Below are 7,674 nucleotides of genomic sequence, written 5' to 3' on the forward strand. Positions count from 1 at the left end.
ACCCAACCATGGAAACCCCGCCCGGGACCTGCAAGCCTGTGGTGACACAGGTGATCTGAATGCCTACACAGACTTTGAGGCTATGTGTATGTGCACACAGGAAACACAGATGGATGTCACATTTGTACTTGAGACTCAAGTGTGAATTTGAGATATCTCATGATGTATATCCGCCCCAGCCTGCCTCCACAGAATACCACTGGCCTGAGGATGTGGACGAGGGCACTGCACTCAGCAGCCAGATGCAAGTACTGCTCACTTAAGCTTCCCCAGACCCCTTCTCCCAGCCCAGGAGCCTGGCCACTGCCCCCTTCACATCCTTGTTCCTCAGGGTATAGATGAGGGGGTTGGCGCTGGGTGTGACCACCGTGTAGAAGAGTGTGAGGAACTTGCCCTGGTCCTGTGAGTAGCTGTTGGCCGGCTGCAGGTACATGTAGATGATGGTCCCGTAGAATAGAGAGACCACCAGCAGGTGGGAGGAGCAGGTGCTGAAGGCCTTCCTGCGCCCCGCGGTCGATCTGATCCTCAGCACTGCGGCTGCGATCGTGCCGTACGAGACGAGGATCAGGGACAGGGGCACCAGCAGAAGCCCCACCCCCCAGGGCAAAGGCACAGGCTTCCACCAGCATGGTGTCTTCACAGGACATGGCGATGAGAGCCGGCATCTCACAGAGAAAGTGGTCCACCCTGCGGTGCCCACAGCGTGAGAGCCGCATGGTCTGAGGACACATGACGAAGGCATTCAGAAAGCCGCAGCCCCAGGCCACAGCGACCAGCTGCAGGCAGAGGCGGGGGTGCATGAGCACCATGTATTGCAGGGGCCGGCAGACGGCCACGTGGCGGTCGTAGGACATGAAAGCCAGGAGGACGCACTCGGTGGAGCCCAGCACCATGTAGACGTAGAGCTGGGCCACGCAGCCGTGGTAGCTGATGGTCTTGTCTGGGCCCCAGAGGTTCCACAGCAGCTGGGGCACAATGCTGGTGGTGAAGCAGAGGTCCAGGAAGGACAGGTTCCCAAGGAAGAAGTACATGGGCGTGTGGAGCCTGGCATCCGCGAGGGACAAGAGGACAATGGCAGCGTTGCCCACCAGTGCCAGGACATAGAAGACCAAGACAGAGGCAAACAGGACCCTCTCCAGTCGAGGCCGGTCAGAGAAGCCCACCAGTATGAACGCCTGGAGGGAGCTGTCCTTGCCGCTCCCCATGGCCACCCCACTGTGTGCAGAAACATCGAGGTCACTGGTAAGAGAACACAGCATGGCCCCCTGCCCGCTGCACCAGGCTGTGCACTCAAGAGAGTTCACCTCTGAGTGTACACCTACAGATGCCCATTATGTTCAGGGCAGTGTGCCTGACTCCCAGGCGGGGCATGGATCTGCCCTGGAGCCTGCCGCCTTGGGGAACAGTACAGGCATGTGATGACTAAGGCGGGTCAGAAGCTCAGCCAGAAGAGTTGTCGAGGGCTGGGTGTTGGCCAGTGGCTCCCAATGGGTGGGGAGAGCCCTGCAGCTGCTCCTATGTTAACGGAGGCCATGACCTGAGAACCAGGCTCTGGCTGTGTTCACAGAAGGAATGTGACCTGTGGCCCACTGAGCAGGATGCTTCCACAAGAGCCAGCAGGATGTGCCCAGGTACAGAGGTCAAACTCAGGGGCGACGCTCAGGGACTTCGCGAATGCAGACACGAGGCCACCTTGAATGGCAGGCCATTGTATCAAAACAGGACCCAATAATTCTTGAGGTGACAGGTGTGATTCTGCCTCTGCAATACATGACCTACAACCCAGCTTGGCATCCTGTGTGTTGGCTTTCCTCATGCAAGATGGAAAGAGGACAGGGCTTTTAGGTTCCCATCCATACCTCCCATGTCTACATGCCTGGTGACAGTGGGCTTATACCTTGGCCACCTACAGCCTCCAGGGCTACAGTTGTCTAAGATAAGGGCTGTGAAGGGGACCCTGCCTAATAGTGCCAATAGCTACTGAGGAAGGCCTCCCCTGAGACAGTAGTAGCAAGTGACACCAGGCAACACAGGACAGTGGACATGGGAGTACAGAAGCATTTTGAAGGACCCCTGTGTGCCTGTGGCTGCTGCCCTACCTGTCGGCCCTCATGGTGGAGTCTGCAAACTCTGCCTGGCTGAAGCTGTGGTGGGGATGCCTAAGTTTGAATCCAACAGTTTAGACACCAGATCCCCAGCTAAGCCACACAAAGGGGTAGGAAAGGGGCAGACAAGTGCTAAAGAACCGGGAGACTTTCACAGGCACACTTTGCAAGCGTCGAGTATGAAGAGCAGCTGAGCTTCGGTATCCACAGACCCGTTGCTAAATTGCACCCCATGGAGAGACCCAAGGACTGGCGATGACAAACTACATAAATTATTTAGCAATGGCTGTCACTTAGACTGCCACTCCTGAGCCAAAATTGCAAGGTGACCTCAGGTCTTTTAAAAACATTTTTCCTCCATGCTTTATTACATCAGTGTGAGGTGGCCACCATGCATAGTCCTCTGACTCGCATCCTGCCCAGGTGTTTAGTTGACAGTCATGAAATTGCAAAGGAGCTATGAAAATGTCAAATTCCTTTAGTAGTTTCATTGGTATGAAATAATAAATGTGAACTCATTATGGAAACTTCGGCCTAATGTTCTGAAATTGGGTTGGTGAATGGGACTTGATTCTCTGACCTAAGGTTATGCTCCAACCACACCAACTCATGGAGGACAGACCAGGGCTTTCTAGGCTTTAATGGATAGAAATTAACAACAAAGAGTAGGGGAACTGTTTATATTTCAGATATACTGCACATTCTTATTTAGGAATTTTTAGACCCCTTTTCCCCCATGCAGGGACCAGCCACTGTGAGACAAAGGCATTGATCTGAAATGTGGGTCCAGGCCACACCACCTACTGAGCTAAAGTGAGACTCTCTCTGGCCATTCCTGTCTCTATGCACTCCCTCCTTCCAATAGCAGCCAAGCCCAGGGCTCAGGTCCCCTGTTCTGCACTCCCTCCTGTCCTGTGCCAGCCAAGCTCAGGGCTCAGGTCCACTTCTCTTCACTCCTCTCCTTCCTATAGCAGTCAAACCCAGGGCTCAGGTCCCCTGTTCTGCACTCCCTCCTGTCCTGTGCCAGCCAAGCCCAGGGCCCAGGTCCCCTGCTCTGCACTCCCTCCTGTCCTGTGCCAGCCAACCCCAGAGCTCAGGTCCCCTGCTCTGCATTCCCTCCTGTCCTGTGCCAGCCAAGCTCAGGGCTCAGGTCCACTTCTCTTCACTCCTTTCCTTCCTATAGCAGCCAAATCCAGGGCTCAGGTCCCCTGTTCTGCACTCCCTCCTGTCCTGTGCCAGCCAAGCCCAGGGCTCGGGTCCCCTGCTCTGCACTCCCTCCTGTCCTATGCCAGCCAAGCTTAGGGCTCAGGTCCCCTGCTCTGCACTCTAACCTGTCCTGTGCCAGCCAAGCTCAGGGCTCAGGTCCCCTCTCTGCACTCCCTCCTGTTCTATGCCAGCAAAGCTAAGGGCTCAGGTCCCCTCTCCTCACTCCCCCCTGTCCTATGGCAGCCAAGTCCAGTTCTCAGGTCCCCTGCTCTGCACTCCCTCCTGTCCTGTGATAGTCAAGCCCAGGGCTCAGGTCCCCTGCTCTGTACTCCCTCCTGTCCTATAGCAGCCAAGCCCAGGGCTCAGGTCCCCTGCTCTGCACTCCCTCCTGTCCTGTGCCAGACAAGTTCAGGGCTCAGGTCCCCTGCTCTGCACTCTAACCTGTCCTGTGACAGCCAAGCCCAGGGCTCAGGTGCCCTGCTCTGCACTACCTCCTGTCCTGTGCCAGCCAAGCTCAGGGCCCAAGTCCCCTGCTCTGTACTCCCTCCTGTCCTGTACCAGCCAAGCCCAGGGCCCAGGTCCCCTCTCTGCACTCTCTCAGGTCCTATGGCAGCCAAGCCCAGGGCTCAGGTCCCCTGCTCTGCACTTCCTCCTTTCCCATCCTTTTCGTGCTATAGGGCTGTGGCTGCTGTCATTTGTCACCTTTCCCTCACCAACCTGCACTTACATGTCTACAGAGAGCTCCCTTAGGCTCAGCCATCTCTAGAGGAAAGCCTGTGATTCTTTTCACAATCGCAGAGAAGCTCTCTCTATGCTGATACAGAAGAACAGAGCTTTCTGTTCAACCTGGCTCCTCTCCCACACAAGAGTGTGGTTTTATGTGTGCCTCTAGTCTCCAGGGGCACCCTGGGTTGGCCCAGCAGGGACAAGGCAAACAAGTAGAACAGAATCATCTTTATATGCCTACGATTCATTGTAGAAATCAGTGTGTTCTATCTTTTTTGAATCAGATGCATTATCTTTCTCAAAAATGGAGTTCCAAATGAGAAGTCGGGGTTGGGAAGCTCCCTACTCTGATGCACACTAACCAATATAAGCCCTAATAGAAGCCATCACAAAGATGATTTCAGTAGAGAGTCAGACCTGAGCCTCATTTCCACACACACACACAAAAATTCAAAGTCCTCACCCTTCTTATTCCGGGAAAGTTGAGGACCTGAGGTTCTGAAGCCCTTCTTCCCTCAATTCCAGAGATCAGGGGAGACTTCTCCAGAATGAGCAGCCAATTCTGGGTCTTCCAAAGGCAACTTCAGTGACAACTCTGATAGAAAATCAAACAGAAAAATGACATCTGACCTGAAGACGAGTTGGTGGAGCTCTCAGCAGCAGAAGGAGGAGGAGAAATCACTTCCTGAGGCAGGAGTGGCCAGAGTCTCACCTTAGCTCAGCAGGTGGGGTGGCCTGGACCCACATTTCAGATCAAAATGCCTTTGTCTCACAGTGGCAGGTCCCTGCATGGAGGAAAAGGGGCCTCCATGAGGAAGTAGCCTGAGGTGGGGAAGCAGGCTGAGTCCCAGGCATAGCCAGGGACACCATGGCACTGGCTCACATAGGGGCAGGAAAGGTGGCTTTCATCTCCTGTAGCTTGGGAAATGAGGCACCTGGGGACCTGAGGAGGCTGGTGTCAGCTTGTTTACAGAGCCAAGCCCGTGGGACCCCAGGAACTATGGTGTTCTCAAGGACCCCCAGGGAGGAAGCACTAAGCTCCCAAATATAAAAAAATTAGCATAAGCCTCACAAATGTAAAAGGAAGCATGCATAGAACCCGCAGGCTGAAAACCAAGACCCAGATGGAAAGAACCCCCCAAGATTTCAATCCGCAGAGGCCTCCAGCCTTGGTAGATTCAAGACAACCCAAGTGCCAGCTGTCCCCCACACAGGCTCAACACCATTCTTACCCCAAACCACACCCCTTCCAATTTGTAGCTACAGACAAGATTATTCTACATTTTTTAAGGAAAAGAAAATAAACCAGAAAGGCCAATAGTGAGTAACTCTGAAAAGATAAGGAACACAGAGGAGGGAAGCAGCCTACCTGACTCCAAGAGTGTGTACAGAGTCACAGGACTGGAGCAGGGAGGGGAGCAACCCACAAAGACTGCCAGGGCCTAGAGCGAGCTCCCCACGTGGGCTGGAGCTCCCGAGAGGTTAGGAGCAATTCTGGGGAGAAGACACAGCCTGAGGACAAACACTGGCACTGAGGACACCCAGGGCCTCAACATAGGTCTCCTGTATGACCAAACATTCTGGACCATGAACTTGGATGCAAATGGACCACACAGCTCAAGGAATTGAATGTGTTGTGGGCTTCAATGTAAACTGTAAAGGTATGTAATTTTAAAAGAAGAAGGTGAGGAAACCTTCAGGACCCAGGAAGAGGCAAAAAAAATTCTTAGACTTGAGTCTCAGCAACCCACAAAAGGAAAGGTTATTGATTGGGCTTAACCCAAATCAAAACTCGCCTAGGAAAAGATATGACTAAGAGGCTTAAAAGGCAAGCTATAGAAAGGAAAAACATTTTCAAACTATAACAGAGGTCTGGTGTCTAGAATATATGAAGCTCTCTCAAAAGTATTCAGTTTAATCCAATTAGAAAATGGTCAAATGTCAGGAGGAGGTGTCTCACCACAGAAGATACGTCATGTGTTGGGGATACTAGTCATTAGGCAAATGCAAATTCAGATGCAAATGAAACATCGGCACAAACCTATCAGAAAGCTCCAAAGAAAAATACAGAAAATAACAAAGGCTCACAAAGAGGTAAACAAACTGGATGATGGATAGTCTTAAGAAAGGGAGAGAATGACGCCCTTAAACTTATACATGGATTTGGCTCTTGCTAGGCAAGATGGCACAGGCCTGCAATCCCTGTTACTTGGGAGGCTGAGGCAGGAGGATTGCAAGTATTAGTCCTGCCTCAGCAACTAGGTAGACCCTGTCTCAAAATAAAAACTAAAAAAGGCTGGACTGTAGCTCCATGGTGGAGTACTTTACCAGGATATGTGAGGCTCTGGGTTTCATTCCCAGCACAAAAAAAAAAAAAAAAAAATAGAAAGAGAAAAGTATGTGAATGGGGCAGAGGCTATACTGGACTTGAATTATTGCTCTTAAAACCTGACTGAAATGTCCAAGCGATTCCAAAACAAAGTTAAATGGAAAGCCTACAGTAAGCTAGTGCTGCCTCCATGTTTGGGCCCTGCCTTTCCCTCTGGCTGTTCTTCGAGTCTTGGCTTCAGCCCAGATGTCACCTGCTCCATGAGTCTTGCCCTGCACACCCTTACTGTGGTTCCCAGTGCCCCTCTGTGCTGTCATTATGGGTTCAGGGCTCCCACCAGAATGGGAAACTGCCTTCTACTCCTCCTGATTTCCCTCACCAGCTGTGAGTCCCTTCCAACCAGAATGCAAGCTCAGTGGAGCGAAGACTCCATCTGCAGACCCCAGCCCACAGCACACACACCAGCTTGCAACCTCCCACAGGGTGGGAGAAAGACCAGAGATGGATGGAAGACAGAGGAGAGACAGGGATGATAGACAATGGCAGGTGATACAGAGATCAGAGCTAGAGGATAGACACAGGGTGCATGGATGGGTGGATGGATGGATGGATCACTGATGACAGATGATTAGATGCTGCAGCCCGGCTGGCTGGGCAAAATAGCCGGGGGGTGATGAACAACTTGAGTACATTGATACAGCTGGAGTGGGAGCCGTTTATTGTAGGACAGGAGGGGTATTTATACATTCCACACAGCTTATCTTAATTAACATAAACTAGGTACAGCAGTCAACCTATAAGGAATCTCCACACTTACTGGCATTACTTCACAAACCACTCCCTCTGGCAAAATGCCGGGCGCCATCTTGACTTGTTTACAGACCCTAACAGATAGACATGACACAGATGATCCATACAAGATGATGGATCTGGATAGATGGATGACAGATGATGTAGACACAGGAGCTGGAGGGTAGCTACAGGATGGATGGAGGGATAGATAGGCAGACAACACATGATGGACAGGGGAGGGGGACACATGATAGATGACGGAGCTGGATAGAGAGAAGACAGATGACATACATATCAGATAGGTGACAGATGACACAAGATGGACAGAGATGGAGAGACAGCTGGCTGAGTGGAAGAATGATTAGCACTCCTCATGGGGACAGAGGCTTGGGTGGAATTCTGTAAAGCACATGGACCGGCTGCTCCTCACTCACACTTATGTGGATTGTATGTAGCCTAACTTTCCATGTGGGGATCTGGAGGGGTTGGCCAGACCCTGTGTGGGGACACCTGTAA

The 7,674-nt window shown here is 52.1% G+C and overlaps 1 pseudogene; it reads right to left on the bottom strand.

Moving 5' to 3' along the window:
* Window positions 1–259: 259 nt before the first annotated feature.
* LOC144252446 (putative olfactory receptor 2W6 pseudogene) lies at window positions 260–1,205 on the bottom strand (annotated as a pseudogene).
* Window positions 1,206–7,674: the final 6,469 nt, after the last annotated feature.

The sequence above is a fragment of the Urocitellus parryii genome, unplaced genomic scaffold (assembly GCF_045843805.1).
Source record: "Urocitellus parryii isolate mUroPar1 unplaced genomic scaffold, mUroPar1.hap1 Scaffold_43, whole genome shotgun sequence".
Classification (NCBI taxonomy): Eukaryota; Metazoa; Chordata; class Mammalia; order Rodentia; family Sciuridae; genus Urocitellus; species Urocitellus parryii.